Here is a 19409-nt window from a genome sequence, read left to right as displayed (position 1 = left end):
TGGGCCTGGTGGTCCCCTTGGGCCTGAAAACCACCGTGGGCCTTGCCTGGCTGGGACCCCACCTCACCTGTCGGTCAATAGTACCAGAGCAAACACCCAGAAACGTGGTGGCAATGGCTTGACAGGGAGAGCAGGACAGCCGGGCTTTGTCTAAGGCTGTAGAGTATGCCAGAGGATTTAGGACCCTCGGAGCCAGTGCTGTCCTGGGGACGCACAGTGTCCCTGGAGAGACCGGTAGCCCCTGTTCACAGAGGTAGATGAAGCTTTGTTAACATGTTCACTCCTGATAGCATTTCTCCTGAAAGGAATCCAGAGAGATTTCTCCTAGGAATAGCAACTTTATTGATGAGAATAACTTTAGAACTCCTACTAACGTGTGATGAAAACTGGCTATTAACATTTTTGTGCATTTGTACTTTTATTTATATTCTTAAATGTAATCAAAGGTTCAAGTCTGATTGGCAGCCTCCAGAGAACTGGAGGCCTCAAAGTGAGGGCTGGGTTCCCTCATCCCTGAAGGTGCTGAGGAGATAGGGGGTGAGCTGGCACAGAGATGCAGGGGCCACGGGGACACATTCAGTCCTGCCCTGTCCCTCCAGTCTTCCTGCCTCAGGCTGCTGGAGAACCTAGGAGACGTAGGCTCCTTGATCAAGGGGGCAGGCGAGTGGGGAACAGGGCTGAACCCCAGCAGCCTCTGTCATGGCTCAAGCGGGGGCTGTGTACCAAGGGACAGGTCAAGCTGCAGCATGTCCCATGGCCCCTTTCAAGCTCTATTTTCACCTCCATCTGTTATGATTCCACTGTGGACTGCTGGGAACCATGCTGGCAAAATCAGGACCCGGTCACCCAGCAGCACGGCCCGGAGAGCCCTCACTGTCCTCAGCAAGTGAGAGGCTGGGATGGCTGGTTGGCCAGAGCTCTCTCTGGGGGCCTGGAAATGTCACAATGGGACCCCCTTTAGGAAGCATGCTGTGATTGCCATACACCCCCCACTTTGGGTCCTGTTTATGGGGATTCTCACCAGTAGAGTCAGGACCCCACGGGGGCACTGGTAGGACTCACAGGCAGAATCAGTGACTGGGTCTAAATACCCAAACCACCACTGAGAACTTGCAGCCCCTCCGCTCTGGCTTTGCTTAGCCTGAGAACAGCAGATCAAGAGCCCCAGCCAGTGAACCCAGGGCCTGTGGTGAAGAAAGCTCTGTCCAGACCTTTGTGTCAATGTCCCCGACCTCCTGAAATGTTGCCTTAACAGCAGTGGTTGGCAAACTCATTATCAAAAGAGCCAAATATCACATTACAATGATTGAAATATCTTTGGAGAGCCAGATGTTTTAAACTTAAACTATATACATAGGTACATTCCTTATCGAGGTAGTGCACGCACGTGGTATTTTGTGGAAAAGCCACACTCAAGAAGCCAAAGAGCCGCATGTGGCTCACGAGTTGCAGTTTGCAGACCACTGCCGTAACCCAAAGACAGTGCCGGAAGTGGAAACAGAAGTGTGGAAGCCAGGCTACCCCAGAGGAGAAGCACGTGGTCCCTCCAATGGGACCAGCAAGGCTTACCTGACAGTGGAAAGTTTTCAGAGAGAGGAATGTCTGTAACTTGTGTGGTGAGTACAGGAATTCCTAGGTAGAGGTGAGCAGAACACTCATTTGCACAAATTAGCCTTTCAGATGGGAATGTTGCTCATGCAAGACCTGACCGGCATAGAACAAGTTCTGGGGGGACTCTGCGTCCCGGGCACAGAGTCAAGGTCCCTGAAGAGGCTGGCTTTCCCCTGCCCCCACACAGCCTCTTCCCTCCAGGCCACTGGACAAAACTGACTGCCCTCATCAGGAGAACCACAGGAATGACGAGCAGCCTCTTGTCACTGGCTTATGTTGACTTTGAGGATGGTGTGGATGGTGGAGATGGTGGGGATGGTAGGAAAGGTGGGGATGGTGAAGATGTTGGGGATGGTGGGAAAGGTGAGGATGGTGGGGATGGTGGAGATGGTGGGGATGGTGAAGATGGTGTGGATGGTGGGAAAGGTGGGGATGGTGAAGATGTTGGGGATGGTGGGAAAGGTGGGGATGGTGGGGATGGTGGGGATGGTGGGGATGGTGGGGATGGTGATGATGTTGGGGATGGTGGGAAAGGTGAGGATGGTGGGGATGGTGGGGATGGTGGGGATGGTGGGAATGGTGCGGATGGTGGGGATGGTGGGAAAGGTGAGGATGGTGGGGATGGTGGGGATGGTGGGGATGGTGGGGATGGTGGGAATGGTGCGGATGGTGGGGATGGTGGGAAAGGTGAGGATGGTGGGGATGGTGGGGATGGTGGGGATGGTGGGAATGGTGCGGATGGTGGGGATGGTGGTAAAGGTGAGGATGGTGGGGATGGTGGGGATGGTGCGGATGGTGTGGATGGTGGGAAAGGTGAGGATGGTGGAGATGGTGGGGATGGTGGGGATGGTGGGGATGGTGAGGATGGTGGGGATGGTGGGGATGGTGAGGATGGTGTGGATGGTGCAGATGGTGGGGATGGTGGAGATGGTGGGGATGGTACAGATGGTGTGGATAGTGGGGATGGTGTATCAGGGGTCTCCAAAATTTTTACACACGGAGCTAGTTCACTGTCCCTCAGACCATTGGAGGGCTGCCAAATACAGTGGTCCTCTCACTGACTCCCAGTGAAACAGGTGCCCCTTCCAGAAGGGCAGTGGGGGCTGGATAAATGGCCTCAGGGGGCCACATTGCGGCCCGCGGGCCGTAGTTTGGGGACGCCTGGTAGATGGTGGGGATGGTGAGGATGGTGAGGATGGTGAGGATGGTGGGGATGGTGGAGATGGTGGGGATGGTAGGGATGGTGTGGATGGTGGTGATGGTGAGGATGGTGAGGATGGTGAGGATGGTGAATTGGGAATGGTGGGGATGGTGGGGATGGTGGAGATGGTGGGGATGGTAGGGATGGTGTGGATGGTGGTGATGGTGAGGATGGTGAGGATGGTGAATTGGGAATGGTGGGGATGGTGGGGATGGTGGAGATGGTGGAAATGGTGGAGATGGTGGAGATGGTGAGGATGGTGAGGATGGTGAGGATGGTGGAGATGGTGAGGGTTGTGGAGACGGTGGAGATGGTGGGGATGGTGTGGATGGTGGAGATGGTGGGGATGGTAGGGATGGTGTAGATGGTGTGGATGGTGGGTATGGTTGGGATGGTGGAGATGGTGGGGATGGTGAGGATGGTGTGGATGTGATGATAGTGAGGATGGTGGTGATGGTGGTGATGGTGAAGAAGGTGGGGATGGTGTGGATGGTGGTGATGGTGAGGATGGTGGAGATGGTGGGGATGGTGGGGATGGTAGGGATGGTAGGGATGGTGGGGATGGTGGGGATGGTGGGGATGGTAGGGATGGTAGGGATGGTGAGGAAGGTGGGGATGGTGAGGATGGTGGAGATGGTGGGGATGGTGGAGATGGTGGACATGGTGGGGATGGTGAGGATGGTGTGGATGTGATGATAGTGAGGATGGTGGTGATGGTGGTGATGGTGAAGAAGGTGGGGATGGTGTGGATGGTGGTGATGGTGAGGATGGTGGAGATGGTGGGGATGGTGGGGATGGTAGGGATGGTAGGGATGGTGGGGATGGTGGGGATGGTGGGGATGGTAGGGATGGTAGGGATGGTGAGGAAGGTGGGGATGGTGAGGATGGTGGAGATGGTGGGGATGGTGGAGATGGTGGACATGGTGGGGATGGTAGGGATGGTGTGGATGGTGGTGATGGAGAGGATGGTGGAGATGGTGGGGATGGTAGGGATGGTGAGGATGGTGAGGATGCTGGAGATGGTGGAGGTGGTGGTGATGGTGGTGATGGTGGGGATGGTAGAGATGGTGGAGATGGTGGGGATGGTAGGGATGGTGGAGATGGTGTGGATGGTGAGGATGGTGTGGATGGTGAGGATGGTGAGGATGGTGGAGATGGTGGGGATGGTGGTGATGGTGGAGATGGTGGGGATGGTGTGGATGGTGGGGATGGTAGGGATGGTTGGGATGGTGGAGATGGTGGGGATGGTGAGGATGGTGTGGATGTGATGATAGTGAGGATGGTGGTGATGGTGGTGATGGTGAAGAAGGTGGGGATGGTGTGGATGGTGGGGATGGTGGGGGATGGTGGAGATGGTGGGGATGGTGTGGATGGTGGGGATGGTGGGGATGGTGGAGATGGTGGGGATGATGAGGATGGTGTGGATGTGATGATAGTGAGGGTGGTGGTGATGGTGAGGAAGGTGGGGATGGTGTGGATGGTGGTGATGGTGAGGATGGTGGGGATGGGGGGGATGGTGGGGATGGTGGGGATGGTGGGGATGGTAGGATTGGTAGGGATGGTGGGGATGGTGGGGATGGTGAGGAAGGTGGGGATGGTGAGGATGGTGGAGATGGTGAGAATGGTGGAGATGGTGGAAATGGTGGAGATGGTGAGGATGGTGGAGATGGTGAGGATGGTGGAGATGGTGAGGATGGTGGAGATGGTGGGGATGGTGTGGATGGTGGGGATGGTGGGGATGGTGGAGATGGTGGGGATGGTGTGGATGGTGGAGATGATAAAGATGGTGGGGATGGTGAGGATGGTGGAGATGGTGGGGATGGTGGGGATGGTGGGGATGGTGGGGATGGTGGAGATGGTGGGGATGGTGGAGATGGTGGAGATGGTGGGGATGGTGGGGATGGTGGAGATGGTGGGGATGGTGGAGATGGTGTGGATGGTGGGGATGGTGGGGATGGTGGAGATGGTGGGGATGGTGGAGATGGTGGGGATGGTGGGGATGGTGGGGATGGTAGGGATGGTGGAGATGGTGGAGATGGTGGAGATGGTGGAGATGGTGGGGATGGTGGGGATGGTGGGGATGGTAGGGATGGTGGAGATGGTGGGGATGGTGGAGATGGTGTGGATGGTGGGGATGGTGGGGATGGTGGAGATGGTGGGGATGGTGGAGATGGTGGGGATGGTGGGGATGGTGGGGATGGTAGGGATGGTGGAGATGGTGTGGATGGTGAGGATGGTGAGGATGGTGGAGATGGTGGGGATGGTGGTGATGGTGGAGATGGTGGGGATGGTGTGGATGGTGGGGATGGTTGGGATGGTGGAGATGGTGGGGATGGTGGGGATGGTGGAGATGGTGTGGATGGTGGGGATGGTGGGGATGTTGGGGATGGTGGGGATGGTGGAGATGGTGGGGATGGTGGAGATGGTGGGGATGGTGGAGATGGTGGGGATGGTGGGGATGGTGGAGATGGTGGGATGGTGGAGATGGTGGGGATGGTGTGGATGGTGGGGATGGTGGAGATTTGGGGGGATGGTGTGGATGGTGGGGATGGTGGGGATGGTGGTGATGGTGAGGATGGTGGGGATGGTGGAGATGGTGGAGATGGTGGGGATGGTAGGATTGGTAGGGATGGTGGGGATGGTGTGGATGGTGGTGATGGTGGAGATGGTGGGGATGGTGGGGATGGTGGGGATGGTGGGGAAGGTGGGGATGGTGGAGATGGTGGGGATGGTGGTGATGGTAGGGATGGTGGAGATGGTGGAGATGGTGGAGATGGTGGGATGGTAGAGATGGTGGAGATGGTGGGGATGGTGGGGATGGTGGAGATGGTGGAGATGGTGGGGATGGTGGGGATGGTGGAGATGGTGGGGATGGTGGGGATGGTGGAGATGGTGGAGATGGTGGGGATGGTGGGGATGGTGGGGATGGTGGGGATGGTGGAGATGGTGGGGATGGTGGGGATGGTGGAGATTTGGGGGGATGGTGTGGATGGTGGGGATGGTGGAGATTTGGGGGGATGGTGTGGATGGTGGGGATGGTGGAGATTTGGGGGGATGGTGTGGATGGTGGAGATGGTGGGGATGGTGGAGATGGTGGGGATGGTGTGGATGGTGGGGATGGTGGAGATTTGGGGGGATGGTGTGGATGGTGGGGATGGTGGGGATGGTGGTGATGGTGAGGATGGTGGGGATGGTGGAGATGGTGGAGATGGTGGGGATGGTAGGATTGGTAGGGATGGTGGGGATGGTGGGGATGGTGAGGATGGTGGAGATGGTGGAAATGGTGGAGATGGTGAGGATGGTGGGGATAGTGGGGATGGTGGAGATGGTGGGGATGGTGGAGATGGTGGAGATGGTGGGGATGGTGGAGATGGTGGGGATGGTGGAGATGGTGGAGATGTTGGGGATGGTGGAGATGGTGGAGATGGTGGGGATGGTGTGGATGGTGGGGATGTTGGGGATGGTGAGGATGGTGGAGATGGTGGGGATGGTGGAGATGGTGGGGATGGTGGAGATGGTGGAGATTGTGGGGATGGTGGGGATGGTGGAAATAGTGGGGATGGTGGGGATGGTGGAGATGGTGGGGATGTTGGAGATGGTGGGGATGGTGGGGATGGTCGGGATGGTGGAGATGGTGGGGATGGTGGGGATGGTGGGGATGGTGGTGATGTTGAGGATGGTGAGGATGGTTGGGATGGTGGTGATGGTGGGGATGTTGGAGATGGTGGGGATGTTGGAGATGGTGGGGATGGTGTGGATGGTGGGGATGGTAGGGACAGTGGGAATGGTGTGGATGGTGGGGATGGTGGTAATGGTAGGGATGGTGTGAATGGTGGTGATGATGAGGATGGTGGGGATGTTGGAGATGGTAAGGATGGTGGGGACGGTGTGGATGGTGGGGATGGGGAATGACTGCGCTTGCCTTTACTCTCTGGCCTGTCCTTCTCCTGGTGCTTTTAGAGCAGAAGAACTTGCTCTGTGTTCCGTGAGAATGCTCTGTGCCTGTACCGTCTTCTGAGATCCTCATACAATCCTTACAGTCCTTAGGTGGGTGCTGGCCTAGCAGAGATTCATGAGTGTCCAGGAGGGAGATGGACCCCCAGCCCAGTCACACCATTGCCCTATCTAATTTCTTTCACTGCTATTTCCTGGGACCACCTAGGTGCCTGGGGCCATTTTAAACCTCTTGGGTCTGGGCAGGCCTGAGATGGTGGTGGGATGGGAGGCCTAATATCTGGACACCACAGGGCATGAGTATTTCACACTGCCCGAGGGGCAGGTGTGGGAGGGGTAGGATTCTTTCTGGCCTACCCCTAGTCTCTGTAACCCAGCCCTGCTGACATGTCCAGAACATTCATCCAGGAGACCTCCCTGTGTTGGCCAGACTTGCACAAGCACGCCTGTCTCTTCAGGCTTTGATGAGAAATACCACAAACACAGGAATAAGGATTCTTGAGAAACCTGTCCTCACCAGAGGAAGAGGACCCCAGAAAGACCTCTTGGTCCCTGACCCCCAGCGTTTTACCGTAGTCAAGGGACCAGGAGAGGGGGGTTCTGTTCAGCCCTCTGGCCTCCTTGGTGAAGGGTGAGCAGAGGGGAGGGCATTCCTGAGGTGGTACCCAGACTACCCATCCTTTGCCTGGCAGGTACCCTGCACTCTGGGGTGAGTTGGATTCCAGGCATGGAAAGCTCGGTGGATCTGCTCTGTCTTCTCAGTGCAACTCCCACTGGACTATCCTGAACTGTGGCAGCAGGCAGGAGGGTGAGGCTGCACAGACCACGTGGCCAGGGGGACCCAGCGGGAGCTATGTGCACAGACACTCCCCATCTGCCTCCTGTCCCTCCCTGCTCCAACCCCTTGGGGCCCTGAGACCCCACTAGGCCCAGCATGTGATTTCCATACAGTGGTTCTCATGGCACCCTGACCCTAGGGCCTCTCCAGGACGCCACCTCTCAGCCAAGACACCTGGGGGCCTCGCTGGCCCCACAGCCAGGGAACACCAGGCCTGGGCTTCAGGGCCTCTGTGACCAAGACCAGCTTTTATCTCCAAGGGCAGTGAGATAAAACTCCACTTTTTTGCCATGGGTGTCACCATGGGCCTGTGACAGGTGCTCTGCAGTGTCTGCTCCACCTGGCGTGCTTTGCCTGCGCTCCCGGTTATCTGCAGTGGCGCTGGGGCCTGCGAGGCACTCGCTACACACTGAGCTCACCAGACACGGGGGCTTCATGGGGAGTCATGGAGCCTGGTTGAACACTTGACCTTTCTTGCCTCAGTTTCCATATCTGTAAAATGATTGTGAAAGGATTGAGGGAGAGTAAAACCATGGACTGCACCTCGCTTTTAGTAAGTGGGGAAACTGAGGCACTGAGAGATGGCAGGTTTTTGCCCCAGCCCACATGAGTGCTGGTGGCCTGTGCATGACAGCCTACCCTTGCAGTCCCTCTCTGTCTTTCCTTGCCCTGCCCCGTGTGTGGTGAGCTGTGCTGTCCCCAGGTTCTATGGGGACCCTTTGGGTGGTAGCTGAAACCATGTAGACTGAGACTCTCACATGCCAGGGTCCATCTAGCTCAAGGAGGGAAGGGAGAAGGACACTGAGCCTGTCATCCCAAGAGGCAGTCCTGGAAGACCACTTGGCCTCCTGTGCTTGAAGCTTTGGGTTGTAGTTTAGGCAGCTCCAGCTGAAGCCCAGGGGTCCATTCTGATGCAACTGTGGCCCCCTGGGGCCTCCATCCCCCTCCCCTCCCAGAGAAGACTTCTCCCATACTGCATTTATCTCTGCAGCCCTATCCTCGCTCACGCTTTCTGGGATCTTGCAGGACAGAACCTGCAGGTGGCCGCAGGACCCGCCCTGGGCCTGTCAGTGAGGGCACTTGTGGGTACAGACTGGGCCAAGGTCAACTGGGCTGTAAAGGAGATGCGATTGGTGGCACTAGGACTTCTCTCCAGAAACGAGTCACCAGTTTTATTGAGTATAATTCTGAGGAAAATTGGAAAGCCAGCACAGTCTGAATCACCGGTTAGTGGCCCGGGAGAGGGTGTACAAGGTGAGAAGATGTGAGGCCACGCCCATGCTCCTCCCGTCCCCCCAACTCTAGGGTGGACAGTATGTAAATTCAAGTGTTTCCTCTTCACTTCCAATCTGCTTCCTCAACCGGTTTCAGCCAAACCCTAGGGTGGATGCTGCTGTCCTGAGGCCAAGGTGCCCAAACAGCCAAGCTGCCAGGAAACAGTAGCTGCAAGTTTAGATTTCAAGAATAATATTTTCAAAAATCAATCTCTCCTGCATCTGCCATCTCAGCTTGTGAAAACAAGGGTGTTTTTTTTGGATAAGCGTGCTGTCCTCCCGCAGAACAGCCACCGTCATCAGCACTCCCCCCACTGGCTTGCCCCTGTTGGATCACCTGCCCAGGGTCACCAATGTCACCAACCTCATAAATAAGATGCGTGTTGGCTTGCTCACCATTTCCCTCACATAAAAATGCCTGTGTGTTTTATTTCAGTAATTCTGCCGCGCTGACATCATCTCGAAGGCATCGTGTCCTGCTCTTGACCAGCGCCCGCTCACCTGAGCAGACCATTGCCACAGGAATTCGCTAGTCCCACTGATTTTTATATACGGGTTGGGGCCAAGGTCTCCTTTATGTAACATAGCCTTTGGCATTTTTGAAAATGTCCCGAGAAAGAATACGCTCTGCTCTCACAGGCGTGTGTCCACTGTGTGGCCGAGACCCGACACCCGCTGTTTTCAGGCAGCGCTGCTGCCACGGGGTTCCCCACTGCATATGGGAACCATCCTCCATGCTTGTCTGCAAATGAATATGTTCATTGTTCTGTCTCTGAACTTCCCTATTTAGAGACCAGGTATTAGCTACACAGAAAAATAACAACAGCTCGGCTGCTTACCCCACACAAGTCCCCACCCCTGGTTTCATTTGATACCCCTGGGAACCCCACACAGCAGGTCCAACTGACACCCTCTTCGCATGCCTCCACATCCCATTTTAAAGCAAAGAAGCAGAAACCCTCAGTGGTTTGCGGAAGATCACATGGTCACAGAGCCAGGGCCTTGCGCCTTGATTGCCCTGGCCATGGACCTTCTCCCTGAGAGGTAGCACGTGTGGTGGGTGGCATGCACCAGCCCAAGGGCCTGGGCGGAATCCTGCCCCCAGCTCTTCCCAGATGTGTTGCCTTTGAGGAATTATTTAACCTCTCCGTGCCTGACTACCTTATCTGTCAGATATAGTGATGGCAACAGCACTCAGCTCACCAGCTTGATGCCAGCATCTGAGGTCAGTGAATGCAGGTGTGAACTTTTAGCCATCCTGTGCAGAAGGGGGCTCTTTATGTATACTGAAGGACACTTGTGATGGTCCCATTGAAGCCACTGCCCATTCATGGGGCCAGCACAAAGATTAGCCTGAATAAATATACTCACCCCCCTCTAAGGGGACTGATGAGTGGCTGGTTTATTTTTAAAGTGATGATGCTAATAGTGATCTGGTTTACTAATTTGCCCAGACAGCCCTGGGCAACAGTGTTCTGCTAGCAAGTGCTGTGCAGGGTCCCATCCCAGGCACAACACACTAGCAGGCCTCAGGGTGGAGCTTCCCTGTCTCTCCATGGCATCATTGCAGGAGGGGCACCCAGGTTTCTCTCCAAAGTCTGGAGTCCTCAGTGGGAGAAGCAAGAGGGCCAAGGGGGAAGGCCTGCATGGTGAGGCGGGCAGGTGGCTCAGGGCGGTGGCAGGGGGTCAGGGAGGGAAAAAGGGCTGATGAGTCTTTGACATAGAGCCCATCACATAGAAGGTCTTGAGAGACGTGCAGGGAATTGCAGCTGGCTGAGTACTCAGCCTGTCCACACCCCCTGTGCCCGTGGAAGAGGTTGCCTCAGGATGCCCAGACACACCCCGGCACAAGAGTGGCTCTATTTGGAGAAATACTTCTCCTGACTCTGTTCCAGCATCGGGGTGGCCGAGTGATCACTTAAACATTTGCTAAAGATCACAGTCGACTTGTTATGAAAACCACTAATGCTCTAGAGGTGCGGTCTGGTATGTCATCGTATGTGGCAGCCATGGTTTTGCTCAGCTAGAGAATGCACATGTACTTGAAGGTTTGGCCCAGTGTTTCGCAGATCCCAGCCCACAGCCCAGACCTGGCTGCGGTCAGCTGGAGGAGGCGGAGAGGCCTGCACCGGGGCAGGAGTTAGGTGCAGATATGCTCCCTCACTGCCCAGCCCCAAATGTGTTTCCAAGCTGGCACTGTCCACCTGCCCACAGTGCAGGAGACAAAGGAGACTGACTCACCAATAACATTTGTACAGAAATCTGTCCTTGAGACCAGGATCAGATGTTTAAAACCAAACTGTGTGTGTGTGTGTGTGTGTGTGTGCATGCGTGAGCATGTGTGCATGTGTGTGCGCATGCGTGTGCCTCGAGACCAGTACAATGACCTCTGTGTGTCTACATTTGAGCAGGGCCCTTGGTGGGGAGCCCCCGGGAGCCTAGTCTCATAAATTGTCCCCTGACATGCAAGTGTGTCCACTTTTCCTTCCAGATTAGCTCATTTGAAAGGAGGCTGCACCCAGAGGGTCATGTGGGGGCTCTGCTTGCCTCTCCAGAAAGAAGAGTGGAGGTGTGACCCCGACAGTGCAAAGGACTCCTACCTGGCTTTGGCACAGTCACTCACTATGTGGCTGGGGTGACCAAAGACAGAGGGCAGGTCAGGGAGAGGTGCCCATGACTTGTTCCTTTCCCTGAGATACATTCCACGGTTCCCTTGGAAGGCCAACACCCACCTGCTGTTCCCTCACCTGCCCTGGTAGGATATTCTGGGAAACAGCAGGTATCAGTACTTAGTCACCATTCCTACTGGCCGCTGGCAGCTGGCCCGGAATCAGCAGTGTGGTGGCATCCCCCGGAAGGTGAACCTAGTTTATGACATGCCATATTCTTGCTTTAAATTCCAAATGCTTGTGCTCTGCCCTACCTGCCACCTTAACCTGCTTGCAGGAGGGGAGCTGCCTGTCTGGGAATGCATGACTCTACAAATCACCCGCCCCCTGGCCTTGCCTCCCTGGGATTGCTGTCTGTGCGCCAAGGGGCAAAGCATGGAGAGTCAGGATGGCCTCGGTGCCTGCGGTGACTTGTGTGACAAGCCCCTCAGCAAAGCTGCAGCCTGTGGTGAGTGTTAACACAAAATAATAGTAAAATACCCCCAAAACTTTCAATGGAGATGTGTGCTAAGGTGTCACCCCAAAGTCCCTGTGGGGTGGGTGCTGATGTCACTGGGGCGTCAGGGCCTGGATGATTGTAGGGGTCTCCCTGTGGCATGGTCCTGAGTGGGCAGTGAACACGAGGGGTCTGTGCCCTTTCCTGGGACCACCCCATCCCGTGACCTTGGTGCTGTTCACAATGAGGGAAGGCTCTTATCAGGCGCCTTCCCTTCCGTCTTCTCATTAAATCCTTATCAAACAATAGTGCTGGCACTGGTGAGATACCGGGAGGGGGGTGTGTGTGAGCAGAATTATATATTAACTCGTGCTAATTAATGTTTGCGCAGCCATTTACGGCAGACGGCGCCTTGGACCACCATCCACAACAGTGACTTCCACACAGAGGTAGCTGCTGGCACTCTGGTTTCAGGCTCAGGGTTGGGCAGCGGCATGACCCGACCCCCCAGGCTGGCCAGGCCCTCCCTGTGCTCCCTGTCTCCACTTGAGGGACTGCCCCAAATAGCCCCTGGGCCTCTCCTCTGAGAGCAACAAGAGCAATGGGGGGAACTGCCCATTCTGAGCCTGTCCATGGTCTTAGCCTCAAGGGACCATCTCTTCTCTGGTGGCAGCAGAAGCTCCCGCCCCATTTCTAAAGCCCAGCCCAGGCCTGAGCTCTGGGTCCTAATCCTGGGTCCAGAGTCTTCTGTCCTCCAGCTTTCACGGCAAGGCCTTGCCCCTCTCCTCCATGGCTACACTGTCCTCTCCTCGTCTCCTCCTCCCCGACCTCCCTTGGAGGATTTAGAAGCCATCCCAGACACACTATCATTTCACCCACAGTAATAATAATAATAATAATAATAATAATAATAATAATAATAAAAAATACTGATTAATAATGATAATAGCAGAAATAATGTCTGTAAGCACACGGGGCGTGGTGAGTAGGGAGACAAGCCTCCAGGAGTGGTCTGGGCTCTTGGAGCTTCTCCTCTTGGGAAGAATTGACCCTTTGGCTCAGCAAGGCTACGCCTGGCCGCTCAGATCAGGGTCTGCTCAGAGGAGTGCTCTGACCTGAGCTGTGCGGGCCAGGGACACTGTGTGCAGGGAACAGCCTACCAGGGAGCAGGCAGGCGGGGGAGGGGCACTGCAGGGGGACAGCCACATGGGGCCTGGCACTGCTGAAGAGTGAGGGGCATTTCCAAGGAGAAAAGGCAGTTGAAGGTGTCCAGTGGTGACCTGGACTGTCTGCCTCTCTGTGTCAGCAAGAGCCCCGTGTGTGGTGGGGTCTGGGGAGGCCCGTGCATAGGGCCAAACAGAGAGACGGTCAGGTGGGGGTAAGGGTCAGTGGGGATGAATGGGATTGGGGGAGGGCGGGGGTCCACAGACAAACCTCAGACTTCCCCAGGAACTGGCTTGCATGCCTGGTCCAGTGTTTGACCCCAGCAGGACACCCACTGCCTTTTGACCCTTTGTCCTTCTGTCCCACCGCTCCTGTCTCAGCTCCCCGTTCCTCAAGCTGAAGCTCCAGGACCCCAGAACAAGAAGAGGGTGTGGCTGTGCCTTCTTTGTGGACCCTAGCACTTGTTCCCAGATGGCCACCCTGCCCAGACCAGGACCTGAGCCTGGCTGCATTGGACTCTGGCTCCACAGACCTCCTTCTGCAGTGTCAGACTTGTCCAGTGACCCCACTTGGGAAACGAGGCCTGGGTCAGGGAGCTCCAACACTCATGTTTGGCTTTAAAGCAAAATTTGTATTCATTCCTAAAGAAAGTGCTACTAATCATTGATTTGCTCCAGGAAGTGTTCAGATGGATTTAGCCTTCTGAGATCATACTTTGAGGGGGTGGCAGCATGTGCAGCTCTGGGCTGGGGGAGGTGGCCAGGGGTTTGTGGGCAGTAACGTCGCCAAGGGTGTAATCCATAGATTGGGGTAAACTGATCTAAAGTTTATATGGAAGCGAAAGAGCCAGGACAGCCTACACACATTGAAAAAGAAGAAAAAATAATTGGAGGCTGACATCACCCGACTTCAAGACTTGCTATAAAGTTGCAGTAATCAACATAGTGTGGTGTAAGTGATGTAACAGATAAATAGATCAATGAAACAGAATAGAGCCCAGGATCAGATCCCATAAATATATTCACTGATATTTGACAAAGGAGTAAAAGCAACACTATGGAACAAAGATATTTCATGCACAAAATGAATCTAGACACAGACCATTCACCCTTCACAAAATTAACTCAAAATGGATCACAGACCTAACTGTGAACACAAAACTATAAAAACTCCTACATGATAGCACAGGAGAAAATCTAGATGTCCTTGGGTATGAAGGTGACTTTTTAGATCTGATGCCAAAGATATGATCCACAAAAGATATAATTGATAAGCTGGATTTCATTAAAATAAAAAACTTCTGCTGTTCAAAGGATAGTTTAAAAAGAATGAGAAGACAAACCAGAGACAGGGAGAAAACATTTGCAAAAGTCTGATAATATACAATGAAACCTTAGAACTTAACAATAAGAAAACAAACAACCCAATTTAAAAATTGGCCAAAGACCTGACAGACACCTTACCAAAGAAGATATACAGATCAGACACCTTTCCACAGAAGATATACAGATGGCAAGTAAGCATGTGAAAAAGATGCTCCATATCATATGTCGTCAAGGAAATAAACATTAAAACCACAACAAGCCTGACCTGTGGTGATGCAGTAGATAAAGTGTTGACCTGGAACAGTGAGATTGCCGGTTCAAATCCCTGGGCTTGCCTGGTCAAGGCACATACAGGCAGAAAATACTATGAGTAGATGCTTTCCTCTTCTCCCCCTTCTTCTCTCCCCCTCCCTCTCTCCTCTCTCTCCAAAAATCATAAATATAATCTAAAAAATAAATACATACAACAAGATACCACTTATACACCTATCAGAATGGGCAAAATCCAAAGCACTGACAATACCAGATACTGGTGAGGATGTGGAGCAACAGGAATTCCCACTCACTACTGGTGGGAATGCAACATGGTGCAGCCACTTAGAAACAGAGTTGGCAGTTTCTTATAAAACTGAATGTACTGTTACTGTGTATGATCCTGCAATTACACTCCTTGGTATTTACCCAGATGACCTGAAAATTTATGTGTACAAAAAACCCTGCACACTAGTGTTTACAGAAGCTTTATTCATAATTGCCAAAACTTGGAAGATAACAAGATGTTTTTTGACTGGTGATAGTGGAGTGGATAGAGCATTGACCTGGGATGCTGAGATCCCAGGTTTGAAACCATGAAGTCGCTGGCTTGAGTGCAAGGTGGCTGGCTTGAGTGTGGGATCATCGACATAATCCCATGGTTGCTGGCTTGAGCCTGAAGGTCACTGGCTTGAAGCCTAAAGTCTCTGGCTTGATAAAAAGGTCACTGACTTGGCTGGTGCTCCCTGGTCATGGCATGATTGTATATGAGAAGCAATCAATGAACAACTAAAGTGCCACAACTACAAGTTGATGCTTCTCATCTCTCTCTCCCTCAAAAAGAAAGAGAGCGAGAGAGAGAGAGAGAGAAAGAAAGAGAGAGAGAGAGAGAGAGAGAGAGAGAGAAAGGGAAAAGAAAGGGAAGAAAAGAAAAAAATATGTTTTTCAGTAGGTGACTGGGCAAACTGTGGTACAACCAGACAATGGAATATTATTCAGCACTAAAAACACATGAGCTCTGAAGCTGTGAAAAGATGTGGAGGAACTGAAGTGCATATTAGTAAATGATAGAGGGCAATCTGAAAAGGTAACACACTGTATGATTCCAACTCAATGACATTCTGGAAAAGGCAAAACTATGGGGACAGAAAAGGTCAGTGATTGTCAGGGTTTGGGGGCAGGAGGGATGAAGAGATGGATCACAGAGGAATTTTAGGGCAGTAAAAATACTCTGTATGACACTATAACGATGGATGTGTGTCATTATACCTTTGTCCAGACTCACAGAGTGATTGTGAACTATGAACTGGGTGATGATGATGTGTCATCATAGGTTCAGCAGTTATGACAAATGTCCCATCTGGTGAGGGTTGTTGATCATAGGGGAGGCTGTGTGCATTTGGGGAGGCAGGGGGTATAAGAGAAATCCCTTTACCTTCCTTTCAACTTTGCTGCAAACCTAAAACTGCTCTAGAAATATAGTCCTAAGAAAAATAGAAAAAAAAAAACAACAAAAAAATGTCTAGAAAGGACAATGGAGTTTAGTTAATCCCCAAAGAGAAGCAGAACTTGGTGATGGGATTGGGCCAACTGAGAGCATGGCCGTTGGAGGAAGGCTTGCAGGACCTGACATTCAGCTGCCCTGCTCAGGCTGCCTCCCTGGTGGGTCCGGGACCTTGGTCCCACAGGAAGCCAAGAGAGCCTTTTAAAAGGGGTGTGTGTGTGTGGGGGGGTTCAGTCTCCTGTTGCTAGCCACTGCGTCCCTCACTCCCTCCATTTCCAGCCTCTGTGGGACCTACCCTCTCTCCAAAGCCTGTTCTCAGCCCCTGTTCCCTCAGTCCTGACGTGTGTTGGAGGCTGAGCGGCCTCCCGGCCCCAGCTGTGGAGACACACCCTTCCCACCACTGCACCACCGTGCCCACTATCGGACATCGCGTATGTTCTCCCTTCTGCTGGTGTAGAGTCTGTCCCCTCCGACTCAGTGCTCTGTGGGACAGGATTTCTCAAGGATGGGCAGGAACAACCATGCTCCACTCCAGACCAGGGTCATCTCATGCCTTGGCCACACTAGGAAGGTACAATGCCCTCCCCTCTCAAACGGCCGAGGGTGAGCTGCACACTGCTAGTCAGGTACAATGTGGAAAGCAAGCTTTTCTCAGTTTCTTTTTGCCTTAAGGTTGTTGAGGGGACATCCTCTGGGCTGCTTCACTCTTTATTAGTAAGACACTGGGCGGACTGCTCAGATAGCCCAGGGCAGATGACGTCTTCTTTGTTTCTGCAGAGGCAGTCTCCATGGGGCACTGGATGGCAGTGGAGGGGCCGGGGCCTCGGGCTGGCGGAAAAACAGCCTGCGTGAGAGTCTCAGCTGGACACACACCCGCTCTGGGCCCTGGTGGGGGACTTTGTTCCTGGGCTTGTGTCCTTCTCTATGGATGCTCCTCGAGTCCTTATCACCTTCAGATATCAGAGTGAGTGTGGTCAGGGGTTACGGTGAGCCAAGGACCTCAGCAGGGTCATGCTGTGGATCCTGAACGGAGAAAACAAGACTTGGGGCCACGAGGGCAGGCAAGGGTGGGATGGAGGGTCTGCGCTGGCGGCCGGGAGAGGCCACTCCCCAGAACACTGCCCATCTGGACGGGCATCACATCCAGGCTCAGAGGAGACCCAGAGACTCTGCTTTCTGCACAGTCATAAGCCTCATGAGGTTTATGACACCCTTGTCAGCAAAAAAGAAGATTAACTGCCGGGAGCAATTAGTTAAATTGGACACCATCCTGTCATTTGAACAGAAAGAAAAAGCAGGTGTGGCAGGAGCTCGTCAAAGAACAGGACTGTCACTGTGATGGCTTCTGATGGGCAGGGCTCCTGTGTGGACACTGAGGACTCCAAAATCGTTTTACGATCAAGTCACCTTTAGCCAACTTCACTCTTTTTTTTTTCTTCTATTATTAATTAAGTGAGAGGCAGGGAGATAGTCAGACTCCCACATGTGCCCTTGCTGGAATCCCTAAGGGGCGATGCTCTGCGCACCCAGGGCCACTGCTCCATTGCTCAGGCAACCGGGCCATCTCGGCACCTGAGGCAGCAATACCATGGACTCATCCTTAGCGCCTAGGGCCAACTTGCTTGAACCATTTGAGCCATAGCTGTGGGAGGAGAAGAGAGAGAGAAGGGGGAAGGGAAGAGGGAGGGGTGGAGAAGCAGATGGGTGCTTCTACTGTGTGCCCTGATAGGGAATCGAACCTGGGACTTCCACACACTGGGCCGATGCTCTACCACTGAGCCAACCAGCCAGGACCATCCTCACTCTTTATTTTTATTTTTCCATTGATGAGAGAGAGAGAGAGAGAGAGAGGGAGAGAGAGAGAGAGAGGGAGAGAGAAGCATCAACTCATTTCACTTTGTTGTTTCATTTCGTTGTGCATTCATTGATTGCTTGTCATATGTGATTTGACTGGGGATCGAACCCATGACCTCTGGTGTGCCAGGTTCGCTGCTTTATCCACTGAACAACCTGGCCATGGCCCAACCTTGCTCTTTAGAAAGCAAAGGATCAATTCAGGGAGTAAACATGCTGGCTGAGTGCAGGCTCAAGGCTCTGGCCCTTGAGTTCTGGGAGGAGCCAGGTCCCGTGCCTTCCAGTTCTTCCTCTTGTTTCATTTTTACACACTTCATAATTATGGGAGTAGAGTGGGGAGGGCAGGTGGTGCCTGCTGCTATGACAGTCAGACACTGGAGTTTTCAGCCTGGCAGATCCACCCCCTGGAATGTGAGCAAAAAGTGGTCATGCGGAGTGGCCCTCTCTCTGGGGGCAGGAGACAGTGGGGTGACATTGGCTTGCTTCCTCATCATTACTGGTGAAGATACATTGCAGAGACTTCTGAGCAGTTAGGGCTGTTCCTTAAGTGGAGTCTGATGTCCCCCTCCCCACCCGAAAGCCTATTATCACCCATGCCACACTACTTCCTGTTCTCTGGGCTCATCCAGTCTAATGTAAGGTGGACCCAAACTGTTCCACGAGCCTGGTAAAGAACAAAACCCAAATGGAAGAATAGGCCACCCCAGACCACCCAGATAAGTCATGTCTCACTAAGAGGACTGTGGCTGGGGAGCAGAGCCAGATGGCAACCCCGGTGCCCTGTGCCTGCTGCTCTAGTCACTGTGCCTCTCTTTTACCATCGACTTCCAGGGCAGAGTATTGGCATATGTCCTGGAGGTTCTCTGGTACTTAAACTCTCCAATCCCATTAGAGGGACATAAACAGGGCTGGTCTTTATAAGAGCAGCTCCTGTCTCCCAGAGGCCACACTAGAGCCAACTGTGCACGACCATCAGCTGTGCAGGCTTTAGTCAGTCATGACCAGAAAGGTCTCATGAGCAGGTGACCTGCTGAGGACTCACAACATGTAGACTCTTCCACTCAAACTTGGTCATTAAGAAACCCTGTTCTGAGCCCTGGCCGGTTGGCTCAGTGGTAGAGCGTCGGCCTAGCGTGCGGAGGACCCGGGTTCGATTCCCGGCCAGGGCACACAGGAGAGGCGCCCATTTGCTTCTCCACCCCCCCCCTCCTTCCTCTCTGTCTCTCTCTTCCCCTCCCGCAGCCAAGGCTCCATTGGAGCAAAGATGGCCCGGGCGCTGGGGATGGCTCTGTGGCCTCTGCCTCAGGCGCTGGAGTGGCTCTGGTCG

At 53.6% G+C, this 19409-nt stretch overlaps 1 long non-coding RNA gene across 1 annotated transcript; it reads left to right on the top strand.

Moving 5' to 3' along the window:
* Positions 1-11830: 11830 nt before the first annotated feature.
* On the top strand, positions 11831-13728 carry LOC136389020 (uncharacterized). The gene is made up of 3 exons (XR_010748238.1): positions 11831-11995; positions 12375-12432; positions 13528-13728. It is a non-coding gene; the product is annotated as an uncharacterized lncRNA (long non-coding RNA).
* The last annotated feature ends 5681 nt before the right edge of the window (positions 13729-19409 follow it).

The sequence above is a fragment of the Saccopteryx leptura genome, chromosome 1, assembly GCF_036850995.1.
Source record: "Saccopteryx leptura isolate mSacLep1 chromosome 1, mSacLep1_pri_phased_curated, whole genome shotgun sequence".
In the NCBI taxonomy this organism is placed as follows: Eukaryota; Metazoa; Chordata; class Mammalia; order Chiroptera; family Emballonuridae; genus Saccopteryx; species Saccopteryx leptura.
Note: the sequence above shows the minus strand (reverse complement) of the source record. Positions and strands in the feature narration are given on the sequence as shown.